Source organism: Triturus cristatus, chromosome 6 (genome assembly GCF_964204655.1).
Source record: "Triturus cristatus chromosome 6, aTriCri1.1, whole genome shotgun sequence".
Classification (NCBI taxonomy): Eukaryota; Metazoa; Chordata; class Amphibia; order Caudata; family Salamandridae; genus Triturus; species Triturus cristatus.
Window position 1 is genome coordinate 99,651,968 of NC_140589.1, and position 26,049 is coordinate 99,678,016.

At 43.4% G+C, this 26,049-nt stretch overlaps 21 non-coding genes across 21 annotated transcripts; all 21 read right to left on the reverse strand.

Annotated features, from left to right (window-relative positions):
• Positions 1-757: 757 nt before the first annotated feature.
• TRNAL-CAG (transfer RNA leucine (anticodon CAG)) lies at positions 758-840 on the reverse strand. The gene has a single exon. It is a non-coding gene; the product is annotated as a tRNA-Leu (tRNA).
• A 632-nt stretch (positions 841-1,472) lies between these two features.
• On the reverse strand, positions 1,473-1,555 carry TRNAL-UAG (transfer RNA leucine (anticodon UAG)). The gene has a single exon. It is a non-coding gene; the product is annotated as a tRNA-Leu (tRNA).
• A 1,024-nt stretch (positions 1,556-2,579) lies between these two features.
• On the reverse strand, positions 2,580-2,662 carry TRNAL-AAG (transfer RNA leucine (anticodon AAG)). The gene has a single exon. It is a non-coding gene; the product is annotated as a tRNA-Leu (tRNA).
• Positions 2,663-2,848: 186 nt separating this feature from the next.
• On the reverse strand, positions 2,849-2,931 carry TRNAL-CAG (transfer RNA leucine (anticodon CAG)). The gene has a single exon. It is a non-coding gene; the product is annotated as a tRNA-Leu (tRNA).
• A 1,739-nt stretch (positions 2,932-4,670) lies between these two features.
• On the reverse strand, positions 4,671-4,753 carry TRNAL-AAG (transfer RNA leucine (anticodon AAG)). Its single transcript has one exon. It is a non-coding gene; the product is annotated as a tRNA-Leu (tRNA).
• Positions 4,754-4,939: 186 nt separating this feature from the next.
• On the reverse strand, positions 4,940-5,022 carry TRNAL-CAG (transfer RNA leucine (anticodon CAG)). The gene has a single exon. It is a non-coding gene; the product is annotated as a tRNA-Leu (tRNA).
• Positions 5,023-5,654: 632 nt separating this feature from the next.
• Positions 5,655-5,737, reverse strand: TRNAL-UAG (transfer RNA leucine (anticodon UAG)). Its single transcript has one exon. It is a non-coding gene; the product is annotated as a tRNA-Leu (tRNA).
• A 1,293-nt stretch (positions 5,738-7,030) lies between these two features.
• Positions 7,031-7,113, reverse strand: TRNAL-CAG (transfer RNA leucine (anticodon CAG)). The gene has a single exon. It is a non-coding gene; the product is annotated as a tRNA-Leu (tRNA).
• Positions 7,114-9,836: 2,723 nt separating this feature from the next.
• Positions 9,837-9,919, reverse strand: TRNAL-UAG (transfer RNA leucine (anticodon UAG)). The gene has a single exon. It is a non-coding gene; the product is annotated as a tRNA-Leu (tRNA).
• A 2,008-nt stretch (positions 9,920-11,927) lies between these two features.
• On the reverse strand, positions 11,928-12,010 carry TRNAL-UAG (transfer RNA leucine (anticodon UAG)). The gene has a single exon. It is a non-coding gene; the product is annotated as a tRNA-Leu (tRNA).
• A 1,023-nt stretch (positions 12,011-13,033) lies between these two features.
• Positions 13,034-13,116, reverse strand: TRNAL-AAG (transfer RNA leucine (anticodon AAG)). The gene has a single exon. It is a non-coding gene; the product is annotated as a tRNA-Leu (tRNA).
• Positions 13,117-13,302: 186 nt separating this feature from the next.
• On the reverse strand, positions 13,303-13,385 carry TRNAL-CAG (transfer RNA leucine (anticodon CAG)). The gene has a single exon. It is a non-coding gene; the product is annotated as a tRNA-Leu (tRNA).
• A 1,739-nt stretch (positions 13,386-15,124) lies between these two features.
• Positions 15,125-15,207, reverse strand: TRNAL-AAG (transfer RNA leucine (anticodon AAG)). Its single transcript has one exon. It is a non-coding gene; the product is annotated as a tRNA-Leu (tRNA).
• Positions 15,208-15,393: 186 nt separating this feature from the next.
• TRNAL-CAG (transfer RNA leucine (anticodon CAG)) lies at positions 15,394-15,476 on the reverse strand. The gene has a single exon. It is a non-coding gene; the product is annotated as a tRNA-Leu (tRNA).
• Positions 15,477-16,108: 632 nt separating this feature from the next.
• On the reverse strand, positions 16,109-16,191 carry TRNAL-UAG (transfer RNA leucine (anticodon UAG)). Its single transcript has one exon. It is a non-coding gene; the product is annotated as a tRNA-Leu (tRNA).
• Positions 16,192-17,484: 1,293 nt separating this feature from the next.
• TRNAL-CAG (transfer RNA leucine (anticodon CAG)) lies at positions 17,485-17,567 on the reverse strand. Its single transcript has one exon. It is a non-coding gene; the product is annotated as a tRNA-Leu (tRNA).
• A 2,723-nt stretch (positions 17,568-20,290) lies between these two features.
• TRNAL-UAG (transfer RNA leucine (anticodon UAG)) lies at positions 20,291-20,373 on the reverse strand. The gene has a single exon. It is a non-coding gene; the product is annotated as a tRNA-Leu (tRNA).
• A 2,008-nt stretch (positions 20,374-22,381) lies between these two features.
• On the reverse strand, positions 22,382-22,464 carry TRNAL-UAG (transfer RNA leucine (anticodon UAG)). The gene has a single exon. It is a non-coding gene; the product is annotated as a tRNA-Leu (tRNA).
• A 1,024-nt stretch (positions 22,465-23,488) lies between these two features.
• On the reverse strand, positions 23,489-23,571 carry TRNAL-AAG (transfer RNA leucine (anticodon AAG)). The gene has a single exon. It is a non-coding gene; the product is annotated as a tRNA-Leu (tRNA).
• Positions 23,572-24,472: 901 nt separating this feature from the next.
• Positions 24,473-24,555, reverse strand: TRNAL-UAG (transfer RNA leucine (anticodon UAG)). Its single transcript has one exon. It is a non-coding gene; the product is annotated as a tRNA-Leu (tRNA).
• Positions 24,556-25,848: 1,293 nt separating this feature from the next.
• On the reverse strand, positions 25,849-25,931 carry TRNAL-CAG (transfer RNA leucine (anticodon CAG)). The gene has a single exon. It is a non-coding gene; the product is annotated as a tRNA-Leu (tRNA).
• Positions 25,932-26,049: the final 118 nt, after the last annotated feature.

Here is a 26,049-nt window from a genome sequence, read left to right on the forward strand (position 1 = left end):
ATGGGTGGGAGGTCAAGAGCAGGGAAAAGCAGGTCTCCTTCACTACTAGACTCCTCTTCTATGCCTCCCTGCCGTTCACTCACTCTGTCTTTGTTTCATTCTCTCCTTCCACAACACTCCTTCTCACTCACTCGCTCTATCACTTGTATTTTTGCCCTTGCTCTGCATTCTATAGTGGAAACATCTCTTGAATGAAGCATCTGAAAATGACGTGACATAAAATTTAAAACCTCTTTATTGGAAACCTAAAACATCACAAGACTTAATGTAACCCATTTCTTTCATAAAAAAGATTTTTAAAGTACCCCACAAAACAAATATAAAACACCACGAGTGCTAGAAGAATATTACATTAACGTTAAAGATAGAATAGGGCAAATGCATTTGCAGTTGAAACTGAAGTTTGGTACTTATTCAGATATTATTTACATTGCCAATTTTTAGCTGAGATTCTAAAGGAACTGAGAGAGAAAATGGAATTCAAGTTTTGTCAGAAGTGGGATTCAAACCCACGCCTCCAGGAGAGACTGCGGCCTTAACGCAGCGCCTTAGACCACTCGGCCATCCTTTCCCCATGCTGCATTTTCATCTAAAGGGTGAGAAAGATATTAGGAACCAAAAAATGCACAGAGCTTAGGCCAATAGTGGCTAGAGCAAGAAAAAAACTCACTGCACTCTTCCAAGAAGACAATCCTATAAGCCACTGCGAGGGAAATGATCATATTTCTCAAGAAAAAAATTAGAGTAAACACAGGACTGTCAGAAGTGGGATTTGAACCCACGCCTCCAGAGGAGACTGCGACCTGAACGCAGCGCCTTAGACCACTCGGCCATCCTGACTTGCTTTCCCAGCATCTTCCAGAGGCCAGACAGCCATGCAGGTGAGGTACTGAAAAGGAATGCCCTCAATTTATTTATCCTATTATATGCACTTCCAACAGATCTTTGAACAATCTGTACAGAGCAGGACCTATGGAGAACTCTTTAGAACTTTGAGGCAAACAAAGAGAAAGTGCTATTCACCAGCCACTTGAACGGCTCAAAGCTGCTTTGAAATTGAGACAATAGCCACCTCTTGGCTGGCTAAAGCAATTTCAACAAGGGATCTCAAAGTCACAACATAGGGTGGAGTATGCAAATTTAAGCAGCCCCTGATCAAAGCCCTGAGGAGATTGCTGTAAGTGTGCTGGAGTCCAGTTGTCTACCAGATGAATGGCATTCTTCCAAATTTGCAGGGCCCGTCTGGCCAGGGCATACAAGAGCATGACTCTTCCAGATGACCTCTTACATGGGTCCTATGCTCATTTGGTAAGGATTGCGCTTTGTCAGCAAGACGTTATAGAACCTAAATATATGAGAAACCCCATCTCTCTTGACAAGAGGAGAACGGAATAACGTGCCAAGTGAAGACCAACAGATGCAACTTCCATCAGATGTTAACCTGATAAAGGAGATTAAATCTCCAAAAGGCATGTCAGAAGTGGGATTCGAACCCACGCCTCCAAAGGAGACTGTGGCCTAAACACAGCGCCTTAGACCTCTCGGCCATCCTGACAGTATAGGCTTTTAATAAATGAATAAAAGTTACTCAGAAACGTCTACCTCCATGCAAGCCTGAAATAATTTAAACCTTCAAACACAAGGTGCAACTTTATGCACAGGACAATAAACACAGAAGAACACATACGAAAGCACTTTATTTCACAGGTATACAGTTTTCATGCTTTTAGAACACCACATACCTCTCACCAGCTATTTAGGGTCCTGTATCCGACTCACAACATTTCCTTGCCTGCGACCTCTCTCTCTACACAAACAACTACAGCACAGGAAGTAGGAAGGCAATAGGTGGGGCAGTTTATGCAAATTTATGCTGCCAATGTGCTTTGCAGATTCATGCAGGATTTCTAGATCCTTGCTGGATACAAGAGAGTAGGCCTTGTTCCAGATAAACTATCCCTAGCAGGGAAAGTCTGAGCACAGGCACTCTTTTGCTCTTTAGCCCCTGGCCTGGGACTCACCCTCACTTGCTGAGGCGTGAAATTCTGCATACCAACTTTGCACAGAAGGTATGTTTGTGGTTGTTTGGGGATGGGTGGGAGGTCAAGAGCAGGGAAAAGCAGGTCTCCTTCACTACTAGACTCCTCTTCTATGCCTCCCTGCCGTTCACTCACTCTGTCTTTGTTTCATTCTCTCCTTCCACAACACTCCTTCTCACTCACTCGCTCTATCACTTGTATTTTTGCCCTTGCTCTGCATTCTATAGTGGAAACATCTCTTGAATGATGCATCTGAAAATGACGTGACATAAAATTTAAAACCTCCTTATTGGAAACCTAAAACATCACAAGACTTAATGTAACCCATTTCTTTCATAAAAAAGATTTTTAAAGTACCCCACAAAACAAATATAAAACACCACGAGTGCTAGAAGAATATTACATTAACGTTAAAGATAGAATAGGGCAAATACATTTGCAGTTGAAACTGAAGTTTGGTACTTATTCAGATATTATTTACATTGCCAATTTTTAGCTGAGATTCTAAAGGAACTGAGAGAGAAAATGGAATTCAAGTTTTGTCAGAAGTGGGATTCGAACCCACGCCTCCAGGAGAGACTGCGGCCTTAACGCAGCGCCTTAGACCACTCAGCCATCCTGACCCCATGCTGCTTTTTCATCTAAAGGGTGAGAAAGATATTAGGAACCAAAAAATGCACAGAGCTGAGGCCAATAGTGGCTAGAGCAAGAAAAAAACTCACTGCACTCTTCCAAGAAGACAATCCTATAAGCCACTGCGAGGGAAATGATCATATTTCTCAAGAAAATAATTAGAGTAAACACAGGACTGTCAGAAGTGGGATTTGAACCCACGCCTCCAGAGGAGACTGCGACCTGAACGCAGCGCCTTAGACCACTCGGCCATCCTGACTTGCTTTCCCAGCATCTTCCAGAGGCCAGACAGCCATGCAGGTGAGGTACTGAAAAGGAATGCCCTCAATTTATTTATCCTATTATATGCACTTCCAACAGATCTTTGAACAATCTGTACAGAGCAGGACCTATGGAGAACTCTTTAGAACTTTGAGGCGAACAAAGAGAAAGTGCTATTCACCAGCCACTTGAACGGCTCAAAGCTGCTTTGAAATTGAGACAATAGCCACCTCTTGGCTGGCTAAAGCAATTTCAACAAGGGATCTCAAAGTCACAACATAGGGTGGAGTATGCAAATTTAAGCAGCCCCTGATCAAAGCCCTTAGGAAATTGCTGTAAGTGTGCTGGAGTCCAGTTGTCTACCAGATGCATGGCATTCTTCCAAATTTGCAGGGCCCGTCTGGCCAGTGCATACAAGAGCATGACTATTCCAGATGACCTCTTACATGGGTCCTATGCTCATTTGGTAAGGATTGCGCTTTGTCAGCAAGACGTTATAGTACCTAAATATATGAGAAACCCCATCTCTCTTGACAAGAGGAGAACGGAATAACGTGCCAAGTGAAGACCAACAGATGCAACTTCCATCAGATGTTAACCTGATAAAGGAGATTAAATCTCCAAAAGGCATGTCAGAAGTGGGATTCGAACCCACGCCTCCAAAGGAGACTGTGGCCTACACACAGCGCCTTAGACCTCTCGGCCATCCTGACAGTATAGGCTTTTAAGAAATGAATAAAAGTTACTCAGAAACGTCTACCTCCATGCAAGCCTGAAATAATTTAAACCTTCAAACACAAGGTGCAACTTTATGCACAGGACAATAAACACAGAAGAACACACACGAAAGCACTTTATTTCACAGGTATACAGTTTTCATGCTTTTAGAACACCACATACCTCTCACCAGCTATTTAGGGTCCTGTATCCGACTCACAACATTTCCTTGCCTGCGACCTCTCTCTCTACACAAACAACTACAGCACAGGAAGTAGGAAGGCAATAGGTGGGGCAGTTTATGCAAATTTATGCTGCCAATGTGCCTTGCAGATTCATGCAGGATTTCTAGATCCTTGCTGGATACAAGAGAGTAGGCCTTGTTCCAGATAAACTATCCCTAGCAGGGAAAGTCTGAGCACAGGCACTCTTTTGCTCTTTAGCCCCTGGCCTGGGACTCACCCTCACTTGCTGAGGCATGAAATTCTGCATACCAACTTTGCACAGAAGGTATGTTTGTGGTTGTTTGGGGATGGGTGGGAGGTCAAGAGCAGGGAAAAGCAGGTCTCCTTCACTACTAGACTACTCTTCTATGCCTCCCTGCCGTTCACTCACTCTGTCTTTGTTTCATTCTCTCCTTCCACAACACTCCTTCTCACTCACTCGCTCTATCACTTGTATTTTTGCCCTTGCTCTGCATTCTATAGTGGAAACATCTCTTGAATGAAGCATCTGAAAATGACGTGACATAAAATTTAAAACCTCCTTATTGGAAACCTAAAACATCACAAGACTTAATGTAACCCATTTCTTTCATAAAAAAGATTTTTAAAGTACCCCACAAAACAAATATAAAACACCACGAGTGCTAGAAGAATATTACATTAACGTTAAAGATAGAATAGGGCAAATGCATTTGCAGTTGAAACTGAAGTTTGGTACTTATTCAGATATTATTTACATTGCCAATTTTTAGCTGAGATTCTAAAGGAACTGAGAGAGAAAATGGAATTCAAGTTTTGTCAGAAGTGGGATTCGAACCCACGCCTCCAGGAGAGACTGCGGCCTTAACGCAGCACCTTAGACCACTCGGCCATCCTGACCCCGTGCTGCGTTTTCATCTAAAGGGTGAGAAAGATATTAGGAACCAAAAAATGCACAGAGCTTAGGCCAATAGTGGCTAGAGCAAGAAAAAAACTCACTGCACTCTTCCAAGAAGACAATCCTATAAGCCACTGCGAGGGAAATGATCATATTTCTCAAGAAAAAAATTAGAGTAAACAGAGGACTGTCAGAAGTGGGATTTGAACCCACGCCTCCAGAGGAGACTGCGACCTGAACGCAGCGCCTTAGACCACTCGGCCATCCTGACTTGCTTTCCCAGCATCTTCCAGAGGCCAGACAGCAATGCAGGTGAGGTACTGAAAAGGAATGCCCTCAATTTATTTATCCTATTATATGCACTTCCAACAGATCTTTGAACAATCTGTACAGAGCAGGACCTATGGAGAACTCTTTAGAACTTTGAGGCGAACAAAGAGAAAGTGCTATTCACCAGCCACTTGAACGGCTCAAAGCTGCTTTGAAATTGAGACAATAGCCACCTCTTGGCTGGCTAAAGCAATTTCAACAAGGGATCTCAAAGTCACAACATAGGGTGGAGTATGCAAATTTAAGCAGCCCCTGATCAAAGCCCTGAGGAAATTGCTGTAAGTGTGCTGGAGTCCAGTTGTCTACCAGATGAATGGCATTCTTCCAAATTTGCTGGGCCCGTCTGGCCAGGGCATACAAGAGCATGACTCTTCCAGATGACCTCTTACATGGGTCCTATGCTCATTTGGTAAGGATTGCGCTTTGTCAGCAAGACGTTATAGAACCTAAATATATGAGAAACCCCATCTCTCTTGACAAGAGGAGAACGGAATAACGTGCCAAGTGAAGACCAACAGATGCAACTTCCATCAGATGTTAACCTGATAAAGGAGATTAAATCTCCAAAAGGCATGTCAGAAGTGGGATTCGAACCCACGCCTCCAAAGGAGACTGTGGCCTAAACACAGCGCCTTAGACCTCTCGGCCATCCTGACAGTATCTGCTTTTAAGAAATGAATAAAAGTTACTCAGAAACGTCTACCTCAATGCAAGCCTGAAATAATTTAAACCTTCAAACACAAGGTGCAACTTTATGCACAGGACAAAAAACACAGAAGAACACATACGAAAGCACTTTATTTCACAGGTATACAGTTTTCATGCTTTTAGAACACCACATACCTCTCACCAGCTATTTAGGGTCCTGTATCCGACTCACAACATTTCCTTGCCTGCGACCTCTCTCTCTACACAAACAACTACAGCACAGGAAGTAGGAAGGCAATAGGTGGGGCAGTTTATGCAAATTTATGCTGCCAATGTGCCTTGCAGATTCATGCAGGATTTCTAGATCCTTGCTGGATACAAGAGAGTAGGCCTTGTTCCAGATAAACTATCCCTAGCAGGGAAAGTCTGAGCACAGGCACTCTTTTGCTCTTTAGCCCCTGGCCTGGGACTCACCCTCACTTGCTGAGGCGTGAAATTCTGCATACCAACTTTGCACAGAAGGTATGTTTGTGGTTGTTTGGGGATGGGTGGGAGGTCAAGAGCAGGGAAAAGCAGGTCTCCTTCACTACTAGACTCCTCTTCTATGCCTCCCTGCCGTTCACTCACTCTGTCTTTGTTTCATTCTCTCCTTCCACAACACTCCTTCTCACTCACTCGCTCTATCACTTGTATTTTTGCCCTTGCTCTGCATTCTATAGTGGAAACATCTCTTGAATGAAGCATCTGAAAATGACGTGACATAAAATTTAAAACCTCCTTATTGGAAACCTAAAACATCACAAGACTTAATGTAACCCATTTCTTTCATAAAAAAGATTTTTAAAGTACCCCACAAAACAAATATAAAACACCACGAGTGCTAGAAGAATATTACATTAACGTTAAAGATAGAATAGGGCAAATGCATTTGCAGTTGAAACTGAAGTTTGGTACTTATTCAGATATTATTTACATTGCCAATTTTTAGCTGAGATTCTAAAGGAACTGAGAGAGAAAATGGAATTAAAGTTTTGTCAGAAGTGGGATTCGAACCCACGCCTCCAGGAGAGACTGCGGCCTTAACGCAGCGCCTTAGACCACTCGGCCAATCTGACCCCATGCTGCTTTTTCATCTAAAGGGTGAGAAAGATATTAGGAACCAAAAAATGCACAGAGCTGAGGCCAATAGTGGCTAGAGCAAGAAAAAAACTCACTGCACTCTTCCAAGAAGACAATCCTATAAGCCACTGCGAGGGAAATGATCATATTTCTCAAGAAAATAATTAGAGTAAACACAGGACTGTCAGAAGTGGGATTTGAACCCACGCCTCCAGAGGAGACTGCGACCTGAACGCAGCGCCTTAGACCACTCGGCCATCCTGACTTGCTTTCCCAGCATCTTCCAGAGGCCAGACAGCCATGCAGGTGAGGTACTGAAAAGGAATGCCCTCAATTTATTTATCCTAGCATATGCACTTCCAACAGATCTTTGAACAATCTGTACAGAGCAGGACCTATGGAGAACTCTTTAGAACTTTGAGGCGAACAAAGAGAAAGTGCTATTCACCAGCCACTTGAACGGCTCAAAGCTGCTTTGAAATTGAGACAATAGCCACCTCTTGGCTGGCTAAAGCAATTTCAACAAGGGATCTCAAAGTCACAACATAGGGTGGAGTATGCAAATTTAAGCAGCCCCTGATCAAAGCCCTGAGGAAATTGCTGTAAGTGTGCTGGAGTCCAGTTGTCTACCAGATGCATGGCATTCTTCCAAATTTGCAGGGCCCGTCTGGCCAGGGCATACAAGAGCATGACTCTTCCAGATGACCTCTTACATGGGTCCTATGCTCATTTGGTAAGGATTGCGCTTTGTCAGCAAGACGTTATAGAACCTAAATATATGAGAAACCCCATCTCTCTTGACAAGAGGAGAACGGAATAACGTGCCAGGTGAAGACCAACAGATGCAACTTCCATCAGATGTTAACCTGATAAAGGAGATTAAATCTCCAAAAGGCATGTCAGAAGTGGGATTCGAACCCACGCCTCCAAAGGAGACTGTGGCCTAAACAGAGCGCCTTAGACCTCTCGGCCATCCTGACAGTATAGGCTTTTAAGAAATGAATAAAAGTTACTCAGAAACGTCTACCTCCATGCAAGCCTGAAATAATTTAAACATTCAAACACAAGGTGCAACTTTATGCACAGGACAATAAACACAGAAGAACACATACGAAAGCACTTTATTTCACAGGTATACAGTTTTCATGCTTTTAGAACACCACATACCTCTCACCAGCTATTTAGGGTCCTGTATCCGACTCACAACATTTCCTTGCCTGCGACCTCTCTCTCTACACAAACAACTAGAGCACAGGAAGTAGGAAGGCAATAGGTGGGGCAGTTTATGCAAATTTATGCTGCCAATGTGCCTTGCAGATTCATGCAGGATTTCTAGATCCTTGCTGGATACAAGAGAGTAGGCCTTGTTCCAGACAAACTATCCCTAGCAGGGAAAGTCTGAGCACACGCACTCTTTTGCTCTTTAGCCCCTGGCCTGGGACTCACCCTCACTTGCTGAGGCGTGAAATTCTGCATACCAACTTTGCACAGAAGGTATGTTTGTGGTTGTTTGGGGATGGGTCGGAGGTCAAGAGCAGGGAAAAGCAGGTCTCCTTCACTACTAGACTCCTCTTCTATGCCTCCCTGCCATTCACTCACTCTGTCTTTGTTTCATTCTCTCCTTCCACAACACTCCTTCTCACTCACTCGCTCTATCACTTGTATTTTTGCCCTTGCTCTGCATTCTATAGTGGAAACATCTCTTGAATGAAGCATCTGAAAATGACGTGACATAAAATTTAAAACCTCCTTATTGGAAACCTAAAACATCACAAGACTTAATGTAACCCATTTCTTTCATAAAAAAGATTTTTAAAGTACCCCACAAAACAAATATAAAACACCACGAGTGCTAGAAGAATATTACATTAACGTTAAAGATAGAATAGGGCAAATGCATTTGCAGTTGAAACTGAAGTTTGGTACTTATTCAGATATTATTTACATTGCCAATTTTTAGCTGAGATTCTAAAGGAACTGAGAGAGAAAATGGAATTCAAGTTTTGTCAGAAGTGGGATTCGACCCCACGCCTCCAGGAGAGACTGCGGCCTTAACGCAGCGCCTTAGACCACTCGGCAATCCTGACCCCATGCTGCTTTTTTATCTAAAGGGTGAGAAAGATATTAGGAACCAAAAAATGCACAGAGCTTAGGCCAATAGTGGCTAGAGCAAGAAAAAAACTCACTGCACTCTTCCAAGAAGACAATCCTATAAGCCACTGCGAGGGAAATGATCATATTTCTCAAGAAAAAAATTAGAGTAAACACAGGACTGTCAGAAGTGGGATTTGAACCCACGCCTCCAGAGGAGACTGCAACCTGAACGCAGCGCCTTAGACCAGTCGGCCATCCTGACTTGCTTTCCCAGCATCTTCCAGAGGCCAGACAGCCATGCAGGTGAGGTACTGAAAAGGAATGCCCTCAATTTATTTATCCTCTTATATGCACTTCCAACAGATCTTTGAACAATCTGTACAGAGCAGGACCTATGGAGAACTCTTTAGAACTTTGAGGCGAACAAAGAGAAAGTGCTATTCACCAGCCACTTGAACGGCTCAAAGCTGCTTTGCAATTGAGACAATAGCCACCTCTTGGCTGGCTAAAGCAATTTCAACAAGGGATCTCAAAGTCACAACATAGGGTGGAGTATGCAAATTTAAGCAGCCCCTGATCAAAGCCCTAAGGAAATTGCTGTAAGTGTGCTGGAGTCCAGTTGTCTACCAGATGCATGGCATTCTTCCAAATTTGCAGGGCCCGTCTGGCCAGTGCATACAAGAGCATGACTATTCCAGATGACCTCTTACATGGGTCCTATGCTCATTTGGTAAGGATTGCGCTTTGTCAGCAAGACGTTATAGAACCTAAATATATGAGAAACCCCATCTCTCTTGACAAGAGGAGAACGGAATAACGTGCGAAGTGAAGACCAACAGATGCAACTTCCATCAGATGTTAACCTGATAAAGGAGATTAAATCTCCAAAAGGCATGTCAGAAGTGGGATTCGAACCCACTCCTCCAAAGGAGACTGTGGCCTAAACACAGCGCCTTAGACCTCTCGGCCATCCTGACAGTATAGGCTTTTAAGAAATGAATAAAAGTTACTCAGAAACGTCTACCTCCATGCAAGCCTGAAATAATTTAAACCTTCAAACACAAGGTGCAACTTTATGCACAAGACAATAAACACAGAAGAACACATACGAAAGCACTTTATTTCACAGGTATACAGTTTTCATGCTTTTAGAACACCACATACCTCTCACCAGCTATTTAGGGTCCTGTATCCGACTCACAACATTTCCTTGCCTGCGACCTCTCTCTCTACACAAACAACTACAGCACAGGAAGTAGGAAGGCAATAGGTGGGGCAGTTTATGCAAATTTAGGCTGCCAATGTGCCTTGCAGATTCATGCAGGATTTCTAGATCCTTGCTGGATACAAGAGAGTAGGCCTTGTTCCAGATAAACTATCCCTAGCAGGGAAAGTCTGAGCACAGGCACTCTTTTGCTCTTTAGCCCCTGGCCTGGGACTCACCCTCACTTGCTGAGGCGTGAAATTCTGCATACCAACTTTGCACAGAAGGTATGTTTGTGGTTGTTTGGGGATGGGTGGGAGGTCAAGAGCAGGGAAAAGCAGGTCTCCTTCACTACTAGACTCCTCTTCTATGCCTCCCTGCCATTCACTCACTCTGTCTTTGTTTCATTCTCTCCTTCCACAACACTCCTTCTCACTCACTCGCTCTATCACTTGTATTTTTGCCCTTGCTCTGCATTCTATAGTGGAAACATCTCTTGAATGAAGCATCTGAAAATGACGTGACATAAAATTTAAAACCTCCTTATTGGAAACCTAAAACATCACAAGACTTAATGTAACCCATTTCTTTCATAAAAAAGATTTTTAAAGTACCCCACAAAAGAAATATAAAACACCACGAGTGCTAGAAGAATATTACATTAACGTTAAAGATAGAATAGGGCAAATGCATTTGCAGTTGAAACTGAAGTTTGGTACTTATTCAGATATTATTTACATTGCCAATTTTTAGCTGAGATTCTAAAGGAACTGAGAGAGAAAATGGAATTCAAGTTTTGTCAGAAGTGGGATTTGAACCAACGGCTCCAGGAGAGACTGCGGCCTTAACGCAGCGCCTTAGACCACGCGGCCATCCTGACCCCATGCTGCTTTTTCATCTAAAGGGTGAGAAAGATATTAGGAACCAAAAAATGCACAGAGCTTAGGCCAATAGTGGCTAGAGCAAGAAAAAAACTCACTGCACTCTTCCAAGAAGACAATCCTATAAGCCACTGCGAAGGAAATGATCATATTTCTCAAGAAAATAATTAGAGTAAACACAGGACTGTCAGAAGTGGGATTTGAAACCACGCCTCCAGAGGAGACTGCGACCTGAACGCAGCGCCTTAGACCACTCAGCCATCCTGACTTGCTTTCCCAGCATCTTCCAGAGGCCAGACAGCCATGCAGGTGAGGTACTGAAAAGGAATGCCCTCAATTTATTTATCCTAGCATATGCACTTCCAACAGATCTTTGAACAATCTGTACAGAGCAGGACCTATGGAGAACTCTTTAGAACTTTGAGGCGAACAAAGAGAAAGTGCTATTCACCAGCCACTTGAACGGCTCAAAGCTGCTTTGAAATTGAGACAATAGCCACCTCTTGGCTGGCTAAAGCAATTTCAACAAGGGATCTCAAAGTCACAACATAGGGTGGAGTATGCAAATTTAAGCAGCCCCTGATCAAAGCCCTAAGGAAATTGCTGTAAGTGTGCTGGAGTCCAGTTGTCTACCAGATGCATGGCATTCTTCCAAATTTGCAGGGCCCGTCTGGCCAGGGCATACAAGAGCATGACTCTTCCAGATGACCTCTTACATGGGTCCTATGCTCATTTGGTAAGGATTGTGCTTTGTCAGCAAGACGTTATAGAACCTAAATATATGAGAAACCCCATCTCTCTTGACAAGAGGAGAACGGAATAACGTGCCAGGTGAAGACCAACAGATGCAACTTCCATCAGATGTTAACCTGATAAAGGAGATTAAATCTCCAAAAGGCATGTCAGAAGTGGGATTCGAACCCACGCCTCCAAAGGAGACTGTGGCCTAAACACAGCACCTTAGACCTCTCGGCCATCCTGACAGTATAGGCTTTTAAGAAATGAATAAAAGTTACTCAGAAACGTCTACCTCCATGCAAGCCTGAAATAATTTAAACCTTCAAACACAAGGTGCAACTTTATGCACAGGACAATAAACACAGAAGAACACATACGAAAGCACTTTATTTCACAGGTATACAGTTTTCATGCTTTTAGAACACCACATACCTCTCACCAGCTATTTAGGGTCCTGTATCCGACTCACAACATTTCCTTGCCTGCGACCTCTCTCTCTACACAAACAACTACAGCACAGGAAGTAGGAAGGCAATAGGTGGGGCAGTTTATGCAAATATATGCTGCCAATGTGCCTTGCAGATTCATGCAGGATTTCTAGATCCTCTTGGATACAAGAGAGTAGGCCTTGTTCCAGATAAACTATCCCTAGCAGGGAAAGTCTGAGCACAGGCACTCTTTTGCTCTTTAGCCCCTGGCCTGGGACTCACCCTCACTTGCTGAGGCATGAAATTCTGCATACCAACTTTGCACAGAAGGTATGTTTGTGGTTGTTTGGGGATGGGTGGGAGGTCAAGAGCAGGGAAAAGCAGGTCTCCATCACTACTAGACTCCTCTTCTACGCCTCCCTGCCGTTCACTCACTCTGTCTTTGTTTCATTCTCTCCTTCCACAACACTCCTTCTCACTCACTCGCTCTATCACTTGTATTTTTGCCCTTGCTCTGCATTCTATAGTGGAAACATCTCTTGACTGATGCATCTGAAAATGATGTGACATAAAATTTAAAACCTCCTTATTGGAAACCTAAAACATCACAAGACTTAATGTAACCCATTTCTTTCATAAAAAAGATTTTTAAAGTACCCCACAAAACAAATATAAAACACCATGAGTGCTAGAAGAATATTACATTAACGTTAAAGATAGAATAGGGCAAATGCATTTGCAGTTGAAACTGAAGTTTGGTACTTATTCAGATATTATTTACATTGCCAATTTTTAGCTTAGATTCTAAAGGAACTGAGAGAGAAAATGGAATTCAAGTTTTGTCAGAAGTGGGATTCGAACCCACGCCTCCAGGAGAGACTGCGGCCTTAACGCAGCGCCTTAGACCACTCGGCCATCCTGACCCCATGCTGCATTTTCATCTAAAGGGTGAGAAAGATATTAGGAACCAAAAAATGCACAGAGCTTAGGCCAATAGTGGCTAGAGCAAGAAAAAAACTCACTGCACTCTTCCAAGAAGACAATCCTATAAGCCACTGCGAGGGAAATGATCATATTTCTCAAGAAAAAAATTAGAGTAAACACAGGACTGTCAGAAGTGGGATTTGAACCCACGCCTCCAGAGGAGACTGCGACCTGAACGCAGCGCCTTAGACCACTCGGCCATCCTGACTTGCTTTCCCACTATCTTCCAGAGGCCAGACAGCCATGCAGGTGAGGTACTGAAAAGGAATGCCCTCAATTTATTTATCCTATTATATGCACTTCCAACAGATCTTTGAACAATCTGTACAGAGCAGGACCTATGGAGAACTCTTTAGAACTTTGAGGCGAACAAAGAGAAAGTGCTATTCACCAGCCACTTGAACGGCTCAAAGCTGCTTTGAAATTGAGACAATAGCCACCTCTTGGCTGGCTAAAGCAATTTCAACAAGGGATCTCAAAGTCACAACATAGGGTGGAGTATGCAAATTTAAGCAGCCCCTGATCAAAGCCCTAAGGAAATTGCTGTAAGTGTGCTGGAGTCCAGTTGTCTACCAGATGCATGGCATTCTTCCAAATTTGCAGGGCCCGTCTGGCCAGGGCATACAAGAGCATGACTCTTCCAGATGACCTCTTACATGGGTCCTATGCTCATTTGGTAAGGATTGCGCTTTGTCAGCAAGACGTTATAGAACCTAAATATATGAGAAACCCCATCTCTCTTGACAAGAGGAGAACGGAATAACATGCCAGGTGAAGACCAACAGATGCAACTTCCATCAGATGTTAACCTGATAAAGGAGATTAAATCTCCAAAAGGCATGTCAGAAGTGGGATTCGAACCCATGCCTCCAAAGGAGACTGTGGCCTAAACACAGCACCTTAGACCTCTCGGCCACCCTGACAGTATAGGCTTTTAAGAAATGAATAAAAGTTACTCAGAAACGTCTACCTCCATACAAGCCTGAAATAATTTAAACCTTCAAACACAAGGTGCAACTTTATGCACAGGACAATAAACACAGAAGAACACATACGAAAGCACTTTATTTCACAGGTATACAGTTTTCATGCTTTTAGAACACCACATACCTCTCACCAGCTATTTAGGGTCCTGTATCCGACTCACAACATTTCCTTGCCTGCGACCTCTCTCTCTACACAAACAACTACAGCACAGGAAGTAGGAAGGCAATAGGTGGGGCAGTTTATGCAAATTTATGCTGCCAATGTGCCTTGCAGATACATGCAGGATTTCTAGATCCTTGCTGGATACAAGAGAGTAGGCCTTGTTCCAGATAAACTATCCCTAGCAGGGAAAGTCTGAGCAGAGGCACTCTTTTGCTCTTTAGCCCCTGGCCTGGGACTCACCCTCACTTGCTGAGGCATGAAATTCTGCATACCAACTTTGCACAGAAGGTATGTTTGTGGTTGTTTGGGGATGGGTGGGAGGTCAAGAGCAGGGAAAAGCAGGTCTCCTTCACTACTAGACTCCTCTTTTATGCCTCCCTGCCGTTCACTCACTCTGTCATTGTTTCATTCTCTCCTTCCACAACACTCATTCTCACTCACTCGCTCTATCACTTGTATTTTTGCCCTTGCTCTGCATTCTATAGTGGAAACATCTCTTGAATGAAGCATCTGAAAATGATGTGACATAAAATTTAAAACCTCCTTATTGGAAACCTAAAACATCACAATACTTAATGTAACCCATTTCTTTCATAAAAAAGATTTTTAAAGTACCCCACAAAACAAATATAAAACACCACGAGTGCTAGAAGAATATTACATTAACGTTAAAGATAGAATAGGGCAAATGCATTTGCAGTTGAAACTGAAGTTTGGTACTTATTCAGATATTATTTACATTGCCAATTTTTAGCTGAGATTCTAAAGGAACTGAGAGAGAAAATCGAATTCAAGTTTTGTCAGAAGTGGGATTCGAACCCACGCCTCCAGGAGAGACTGCGGCCTTAACGCAGTGCCTTAGACCACTCGGCCATCCTGACCCCATGCTGCTTTTTCATCTAAAGGGTGAGAAAGATATTAGGAACCAAAAAATGCACAGAGCTGAGGCCAATAGTGGCTAGAGCAAGAAAAAAACTCACTGCACTCTTCCAAGAAGACAATCCTATAAGCCACTGCGAGGGAAATGATCATATTTCTCAAGAAAATAATTAGAGTAAACACAGGACTGTCAGAAGTGGGATTTGAACCCACGCCTCCAGAAGAGACTGCGACCTGAACGCAGCGCCTTAGACCACTCGGCCATCCTGACTTGCTTTCCCAGCATCTTCCAGAGGCCAGACAGCCATGCAGGTGAGGTACTGAAAAGGAATGCCCTCAATTTATTTATCCTATTATATGCACTTCCAACAGATCTTTGAACAATCTGTACAGAGCAGGACCTATGGAGAACTCTTTAGAACTTTGAGGCGAACAAAGAGAAAGTGCTATTCACCAGCCACTTGAACGGCTCAAAGCTGCTTTGAAATTGAGACAATAGCCACCTCTTGGCTGGCTAAAGCAATTTCAACAAGGGATCTCAAAGTCACAACATAGGGTGGAGTATGCAAATTTAAGCAGCCCCTGATCAAAGCCCTAAGGAAATTGCTGTAAGTGTGCTGGAGTCCAGTTGTCTACCAGATGCATGGCATTCTTCCAAATTTGCAGGGCCCGTCTGGCCAGTGCATACAAGAGCATGACTATTCCAGATGACCTCTTACATGGGTCCTATGCTCATTTGGTAAGGATTGCGCTTTGTCAGCAAGACGTTATAGAACCTAAATATATGAGAAACCCCATCTCTCTTGACAAGAGGAGAACGGAATAACGTGCGAAGTGAAGACCAACAGATGCAACTTCCATCAGATGTTAACCTGATAAAGGAGATTAAATCTCCAAAAGGCATGTCAGAAGTGGGATTCGAACCCACTCCTCCAAAGGAGACTGTGGCCTAAACACAGCGCCTTAGACCTCTCGGCCATCCTGACAGTATAGGATTTTAAGAAATGAATAAAAGTTACTCAGAAACGTCTACCTCCATGCAAGCCTGAAATAATTTAAACCTTCAAACACAAGGTGCAACTTTATGCACAGGACAATAAACACAGAAGAACACATACGAAAGCACTTTATTTCACAGGTATACAGTTTTCATGCTTTTAGAACACCACATACCTCTCACCAGCTATTTAGGGTCCTGTATCCGACTCACAACATTTCCTTCCCTGCGACCTCTCTCTCTACACAAACAACTACAGCACAGGAAGTAGGAAGGCAATAGGTGGGGCAGTTTATGCAAATTTATGCTGCCAATGTGCCTTGCAGATTCATGCAGGATTTCTAGATCCTTGCTGGATACAAGAGAGTAGGCCTTGTTCCAGATAAACTATCCCTAGCAGGGAAAGTCTGAGCACAGGCACTCTTTTGCTCTTTAGCCCCTGGCCTGGGACTCACCCTCACTTGCTGAGGCGTGAAATTCTGCATACCAACTTTGCACAGAAGGTATGTTTGTGGTTGTTTGGGGATGGGTGGGAGGTCAAGAGCAGGGAAAAGCAGGTCTCCTTCACTACTAGACTCCTGTTCTATGCCTCCCTGCCGTTCACTCACTCTGTCTTTGTTTCATTCTCTCCTTCCACAACACTCCTTCTCACTCACTCGCTCTATCACTTGTATTTTTGCCCTTGCTCTGCATTCTATAGTGGAAACATCTCTTGAATGAAGCATCTGAAAATGACGTGACATAAAATTTAAAACCTCCTTATTGGAAACCTAAAACATCACAAGACTTAATGTAACCCATTTCTTTCATAAAAAAGATTTTTAAAGTACCCCACAAAACAAATATAAAACACCACGAGTGCTAGAAGAATATTACATTAACGTTAAAGATAGAATAGGGCAAATGCATTTGCAGTTGAAACTGAAGTTTGGTACTTATTCAGATATTATTTACATTGCCAATTTTTAGCTGAGATTCTAAAGGAACTGAGAGAGAAAATGGAATTCAAGTTTTGTCAGAAGTGGGATTTGAACCCACGCCTCCAGGAGAGACTGCCGCCTTAACGCAGCGCCTTAGACCACTCGGCCATCCTGACCCCATGCTGCTTTTTCATCTAAAGGGTGAGAAAGATATTAGGAACCAAAAAATGCACAGAGCTGAGGCCAATAGTGGCTAGAGCAAGAAAAAAACTCACTGCACTCTTCCAAGAAGACAATCCTATAAGCCACTGCGAGGGAAATGATCATATTTCTCAAGAAAATAATTAGAGTAAACACAGGACTGTCAGAAGTGGGATTTGAACCCACGCCTCCAGAGGAGACTGCGACCTGAACGCAGCGCCTTAGACCACTCGGCCATCCTGACTTGCTTTCCCAGCATCTTCCAGAGGCCAGACAGCCATGCAGGTGAGGTACTGAAAAGGAATGCCCTCAATTTATTTATCCTATTATATGCACTTCCAACAGATCTTTGAACAATCTGTACAGAGCAGGACCTATGGAGAACTCTTTAGAACTTTGAGGCGAACAAAGAGAAAGTGCTATTCACCAGCCACTTGAACGGCTCAAAGCTGCTTTGAAATTGAGACAATAGCCACCTCTTGGCTGGCTAAAGCAATTTCAACAAGGGATCTCAAAGTCACAACATAGAGTGGAGTATGCAAATTTAAGCAGCCCCTGATCAAAACCCTAAGGAAATTGCTGTAAGTGTGCTGGAGTCCAGTTGTCTACCAGATGCATGGCATTCTTCCAAATTTGCAGGGCCCGTCTGGCCAGGGCATACAAGAGCATGACTCTTCCAGATGACCTCTTACATGGGTCCTATGCTCATTTGGTAAGGATTGCGCTTTGTCAGCAAGACGTTATAGAACCTAAATATATGAGAAACCCCATCTCTCTTGACAAGAGGAGAACGGAATAACGTGCCAGGTGAAGACCAACAGATGCAACTTCCATCAGATGTTAACCTGATAAAGGAGATTAAATCTCCAAAAGGAATGTCAGAAGTGGAATTCGAACCCACGCCTCCAAAGGAGACTGTGGCCTAAACACAGCACCTTAGACCTCTCGGCCATCCTGACAGTATAGGCTTTTAAGAAATGAATAAAAGTTACTCAGAAACGTCTACCTCCATGCAAGCCTGAAATAATTTAAACATTCAAACACAAGGTGCAACTTTATGCACAGGACAATAAACACAGAAGAACACATACAAAAGCACTTTATTTCACAGGTATACAGTTTTCATGCTTTTAGAACACCACATACCTCTCACCAGCTATTTAGGGTCCTGTATCCGACTCACAACATTTCCTTGCCTGCGACCTCTCTCTCTACACAAACAACTAGAGCACAGGAAGTAGGAAGGCAATAGGTGGGGCAGTTTATGCAAATTTATGCTGCCAATGTGCCTTGCAGATTCATGCAGGATTTCTAGATCCTTGCTGGATACAAGAGAGTAGGCCTTGTTCCAGACAAACTATCCCTAGCAGGGAAAGTCTGAGCACAGGCACTCTTTTGCTCTTTAGCCCCTGGCCTGGGACTCACCCTCACTTGCTGAGGCGTGAAATTCTGCATACCAACTTTGCACAGAAGGTATGTTTGTGGTTGTTTGGGGATGGGTCGGAGGTCAAGAGCAGGGAAAAGCAGGTCTCCTTCACTACTAGACTCCTCTTCTATGCCTCCCTGCCATTCACTCACTCTGTCTTTGTTTCATTCTCTCCTTCCACAACACTCCTTCTCACTCACTCGCTCTATCACTTGTATTTTTGCCCTTGCTCTGCATTCTATAGTGGAAACATCTCTTGAATGAAGCATCTGAAAATGACGTGACATAAAATTTAAAACCTCCTTATTGGAAACCTAAAACATCACAAGACTTAATGTAACCCATTTCTTTCATAAAAAAGATTTTTAAAGTACCCCACAAAAGAAATATAAAACACCACGAGTGCTAGAAGAATATTACATTAACGTTAAAGATAGAATAGGGCAAATGCATTTGCAGTTGAAACTGAAGTTTGGTACTTATTCAGATATTATTTACATTGCCAATTTTTAGCTGAGATTCTAAAGGAACTGAGAGAGAAAATGGAATTCAAGTTTTGTCAGAAGTGGGATTCGACCCCACGCCTCCAGGAGAGACTGCGGCCTTAACGCAGCGCCTTAGACCACTCGGCAATCCTGACCCCATGCTGCTTTTTTATCTAAAGGGTGAGAAAGATATTAGGAACCAAAAAATGCACAGAGCTTAGGCCAATAGTGGCTAGAGCAAGAAAAAAACTCACTGCACTCTTCCAAGAAGACAATCCTATAAGCCACTGCGAGGGAAATGATCATATTTCTCAAGAAAAAAATTAGAGTAAACACAGGACTGTCAGAAGTGGGATTTGAACCCACGCCTCCAGAGGAGACTGCGACCTGAACGCAGCGCCTTAGACCAGTCGGCCATCCTGACTTGCTTTCCCAGCATCTTCCAGAGGCCAGACAGCCATGCAGGTGAGGTACTGAAAAGGAATGCCCTCAATTTATTTATCCTCTTATATGCACTTCCAACAGATCTTTGAACAATCTGTACAGAGCAGGACCTATGGAGAACTCTTTAGAACTTTGAGGCGAACAAAGAGAAAGTGCTATTCACCAGCCACTTGAACGGCTCAAAGCTGCTTTGCAATTGAGACAATAGCCACCTCTTGGCTGGCTAAAGCAATTTCAACAAGGGATCTCAAAGTCACAACATAGGGTGGAGTATGCAAATTTAAGCAGCCCCTGATCAAAGCCCTAAGGAAATTGCTGTAAGTGTGCTGGAGTCCAGTTGTCTACCAGATGCATGGCATTCTTCCAAATTTGCAGGGCCCGTCTGGCCAGTGCATACAAGAGCATGACTATTCCAGATGACCTCTTACATGGGTCCTATGCTCATTTGGTAAGGATTGCGCTTTGTCAGCAAGACGTTATAGAACCTAAATATATGAGAAACCCCATCTCTCTTGACAAGAGGAGAACGGAATAACGTGCGAAGTGAAGACCAACAGATGCAACTTCCATCAGATGTTAACCTGATAAAGGAGATTAAATCTCCAAAAGGCATGTCAGAAGTGGGATTCGAACCCACTCCTCCAAAGGAGACTGTGGCCTAAACACAGCGCCTTAGACCTCTCGGCCATCCTGACAGTATAGGCTTTTAAGAAATGAATAAAAGTTACTCAGAAACGTCTACCTCCATGCAAGCCTGAAATAATTTAAACCTTCAAACACAAGGTGCAACTTTATGCACAGGACAATAAACACAGAAGAACACATACGAAAGCACTTTATTTCACAGGTATACAGTTTTCATGCTTTTAGAACACCACATACCTCTCACCAGCTATTTAGGGTCCTGTATCCGACTCACAACATTTCCTTGCCTGCGACCTCTCTCTCTACACAAACAACTACAGCACAGGAAGTAGGAAGGCAACAGGTGGGGCAGTTTATGCAAATTTATGCTGCCAATGTGCCTTGCAGATTCATGCAGGATTTCTAGATCCTTGCTGGATACAAGAGAGTAGGCCTTGTTCCAGATAAACTATCCCTAGCAGGGAAAGTCTGAGCACAGGCACTCTTTTGCTCTTTAGCCCCTGGCCTGGGACTCACCCTCACTTGCTGAGGCGTGAAATTCTGCATACCAACTTTGCACAGAAGGTATGTTTGTGGTTGTTTGGGGATGGGTGGGAGGTCAAGAGCAGGGAAAAGCAGGTCTCCTTCACTACTAGACTCCTCTTCTATGCCTCCCTGCCATTCACTCACTCTGTCTTTGTTTCATTCTCTCCTTCCACAACACTCCTTCTCACTCACTCGCTCTATCACTTGTATTTTTGCCCTTGCTCTGCATTCTATAGTGGAAACATCTCTTGAATGAAGCATCTGAAAATGACGTGACATAAAATTTAAAACCTCCTTATTGGAAACCTAAAACATCACAAGACTTAATGTAACCCATTTCTTTCATAAAAAAGATTTTTAAAGTACCCCACAAAAGAAATATAAAACACCACGAGTGCTAGAAGAATATTACATTAACGTTAAAGATAGAATAGGGCAAATGCATTTGCAGTTGAAACTGAAGTTTGGTACTTATTCAGATATTATTTACATTGCCAATTTTTAGCTGAGATTCTAAAGGAACTGAGAGAGAAAATGGAATTCAAGTTTTGTCAGAAGTGGGATTTGAACCAACGGCTCCAGGAGAGACTGCGGCCTTAACGCAGCGCCTTAGACCACTCGGCCATCCTGACCCCATGCTGCTTTTTCATCTAAAGGGTGAGAAAGATATTAGGAACCAAAAAATGCACAGAGCTTAGGCCAATAGTGGCTAGAGCAAGAAAAAAACTCACTGCACTCTTCCAAGAAGACAATCCTATAAGCCACTGCGAGGGAAATGATCATATTTCTCAAGAAAATAATTAGAGTAAACACAGGACTGTCAGAAGTGGGATTTGAAACCACGCCTCCAGAGGAGAGTGCGACCTGAACGCAGCGCCTTAGACCACTCAGCCATCCTGACTTGCTTTCCCAGCATCTTCCAGAGGCCAGACAGCCATGCAGGTGAGGTACTGAAAAGGAATGCCCTCAATTTATTTATCCTAGCATATGCACTTCCAACAGATCTTTGAACAATCTGTACAGAGCAGGACCTATGGAGAACTCTTTAGAACTTTGAGGCGAACAAAGAGAAAGTGCTATTCACCAGCCACTTGAACGGCTCAAAGCTGCTTTGAAATTGAGACAATAGCCACCTCTTGGCTGGCTAAAGCAATTTCAACAAGGGATCTCAAAGTCACAACATAGGGTGGAGTATGCAAATTTAAGCAGCCCCTGATCAAAGCCCTAAGGAAATTGCTGTAAGTGTGCTGGAGTCCAGTTGTCTACCAGATGCATGGCATTCTTCCAAATTTGCAGGGCCCGTCTGGCCAGGGCATACAAGAGCATGACTCTTCCAGATGACCTCTTACATGGGTCCTATGCTCATTTGGTAAGGATTGCGCTTTGTCAGCAAGACGTTATAGAACCTAAATATATGAGAAACCCCATCTCTCTTGACAAGAGGAGAACGGAATAACGTGCCAGGTGAAGACCAACAGATGCAACTTCCATCAGATGTTAACCTGATAAAGGAGATTAAATCTCCAAAAGGCATGTCAGAAGTGGGATTCGAACCCACGCCTCCAAAGGAGACTGTGGCCTAAACACAGCACCTTAGACCTCTCGGCCACCCTGACAGTATAGGCTTTTAAGAAATGAATAAAAGTTACTCAGAAACGTCTACCTCCATGCAAGCCTGAAATAATTTAAACCTTCAAACACAAGGTGCAACTTTATGCACAGGACAATAAACACAGAAGAACACATACGAAAGCACTTTATTTCACAGGTATACAGTTTTCATGCTTTTAGAACACCACATACCTCTCACCAGCTATTTAGGGTCCTGTATCCGACTCACAACATTTCCTTGCCTGCGACCTCTCTCTCTACACAAACAACTACAGCACAGGAAGTAGGAAGGCAATAGGTGGGGCAGTTTATGCAAATTTATGCTGCCAATGTGCCTTGCAGATACATGCAGGATTTCTAGATCCTTGCTGGATACAAGAGAGTAGGCCTTGTTCCAGATAAACTATCCCTAGCAGGGAAAGTCTGAGCACAGGCACTCTTTTGCTCTTTATCCCCTGGCCTGGGACTCACCCTCACTTGCTGAGGCATGAAATTCTGCATACCAACTTTGCACAGAAGGTATGTTTGTGGTTGTTTGGGGATGGGTGGGAGGTCAAGAGCAGGGAAAAGCAGGTCTCCTTCACTACTAGACTCCTCTTCTATGCCTCCCTGCCGTTCACTCACTCTGTCTTTGTTTCATTCTCTCCTTCCACAACACTCCTTCTCACTCACTCGCTCTATCACTTGTATTTTTGCCCTTGCTCTGCATTCTATAGTGGAAACATCTCTTGAATGAAGCATCTGAAAATGATGTGACATAAAATTTAAAACCTCCTTATTGGAAACCTAAAACATCACAAGACTTAATGTAACCCATTTCTTTCATAAAAAAGATTTTTAAAGTACCCCACAAAACAAATATAAAACACCATGAGTGCTAGAAGAATATTACATTAACGTTAAAGATAGAATAGGGCAAATGCATTTGCAGTTGAAACTGAAGTTTGGTACTTATTCAGATATTATTTACATTGCCAATTTTTAGCTGAGATTCTAAAGGAACTGAGAGAGAAAATGGAATTCAAGTTTTGTCAGAAGTGGGATTCGAACCCACGCCTCCAGGAGAGACTGCGGCCTTAACGCAGCGCCTTAGACCACTCGGCCATCCTGACCCCATGCTGCTTTTTCATCTAAAGGGTGAGAAAGATATTAGGAACCAAAAAATGCACAGAGTTTAGGCCAATAGTGGCTAGAGCAAGAAAAAAACTCACTGCACTCTTCCAAGAAGACAATCCTATAAGCCACTGCGAGGGAAATGATCATATTTCTCAAGAAAATAATTAGAGTAAACACAGGACTGTCAGAAGTGGGATTTGAAACCACGCCTCCAGAGGAGACTGCGACCTGAACGCAGCGCCTTAGACCACTCAGCCATCCTGACTTGCTTTCCCAGCATCTTCCAGAGGCCAGACAGCCATGCAGGTGAGGTACTGAAAAGGAATGCCCTCAATTTATTTATCCTAGCATATGCACTTCCAACAGATCTTTGAACAATCTGTACAGAGCAGGACCTATGGAGAACTCTTTAGAACTTTGAGGCGAACAAAGAGAAAGTGCTATTCACCAGCCACTTGAACGGCTCAAAGCTGCTTTGAAATTGAGACAATAGCCACTTCTTGGCTGGCTAAAGCAATTTCAACAAGGGATCTCAAAGTCACAACATAGGGTGGAGTATGTAAATTTAAGCAGCCCCTGATCAAAGCCCTAAGGAAATTGCTGTAAGTGTGCTGGAGTCCAGTTGTCTACCAGATGCATGGCATTCTTCCAAATTTGCAGGGCCCGTCTGGCCAGGGCATACAAGAGCATGACTCTTCCAGATGACCTCTTACATGGGTCCTATGCTCATTTGGTAAGGATTGCGCTTTGTCAGCAAGACATTATAGAACCTAAATATATGAGAAACCCCATCTCTCTTGACAAGAGGAGAACGGAATAACGTGCCAGGTGAAGACCAACAGATGCAACTTCCATCAGATGTTAACCTGATAAAGGAGATTAAATCTCCAAAAGGCATGTCAGAAGTGGGATTCGAACCCACGCCTCCAAAGGAGACTGTGGCCTAAACACAGCACCTTAGACCTCTCGGCCATCCTGACAGTATAGGCTTTTAAGAAATGAATAAAAGTTACTCAGAAACGTCTACCTCCATGCAAGCCTGAAATAATTTAAACCTTCAAACACAAGGTGCAACTTTATGCACAGGACAATAAACACAGAAGAACACATACGAAAGCACTTTATTTCACAGGTATACAGTTTTCATGCTTTTAGAACACCACATACCTCTCACCAGCTATTTAGGGTCCTGTATCCGACTCACAACATTTCCTTGCCTGCGACCTCTCTCTCTACACAAACAACTACAGCACAGGAAGTAGGAAGGCAATAGGTGGGGCAGTTTATGCAAATTTATGCTGCCAATGTGCCTTGCAGATTCATGCAGGATTTCTAGATCCTTGCTGGATACAAGAGAGTAGGCCTTGTTCCAGATAAACTATCCCTAGCAGGGAAAGTCTGAGCACAGGCACTCTTTTGCTCTTTAGCCCCTGGCCTGGGACTCACCCTCACTTGCTGAGGCATGAAATTCTGCATACCAACTTTGCACAGAAGGTATGTTTGTGGTTGTTTGGGGATGGGTGGGAGGTCAAGAGCAGGGAAAAGCAGGTCTCCTTCACTACTAGACTCCTCTTCTATGCCTCCCTGCCGTTCACTCACTCTGTCTTTGTTTCATTCTCTCCTTCCACAACACTCCTTCTCACTCACTCGCTCTATCACTTGTATTTTTGCCCTTGCTCTGCATTCTATAGTGGAAACATCTCTTGAATGAAGCATCTGAAAATGATGTGACATAAAATTTAAAACCTCCTTATTGGAAACCTAAAACATCACAAGACTTAATGTAACCCATTTCTTTCATAAAAAAGATTTTTAAAGTACCCCACAAAACAAATATAAAACACCATGAGTGCTAGAAGAATATTACATTAACGTTAAAGATAGAATAGGGCAAATGCATTTGCAGTTGAAACTGAAGTTTGGTACTTATTCAGATATTATTTACATTGCCAATTTTTAGCTGAGATTCTAAAGGAACTGAGAGAGAAAATGGAATTCAAGTTTTGTCAGAAGTGGGATTCGAACCCACGCCTCCAGGAGAGACTGCGGCCTTAACGCAGCGCCTTAGACCACTCGGTCATCCTGACCCCATGCTGCATTTTCATCTAAAGGGTGAGAAAGATATTAGGAACCAAAAAATGCACAGAGCGTAGGCCAATAGTGGCTAGAGCAAGAAAAAAACTCACTGCACTCTTCCAAGAAGACAATCCTATAAGCCACTGCGAGGGAAATGATCATATTTCTCAAGAAAAAAATTAGAGTAAACAGAGGACTGTCAGAAGTGGGATTTGAACCCACGCCTCCAGAGGAGACTGCGACCTGAACGCAGCGCCTTAGACCACTCGGCCATCCTGACTTGCTTTCCCAGCATCTTCCAGAGGCCAGACAGCCATGCAGGTGAGGTACTGAAAAGGAATGCCCTCAATTTATTTATCCTATTATATGCACTTCCAACAGATCTTTGAACAATCTGT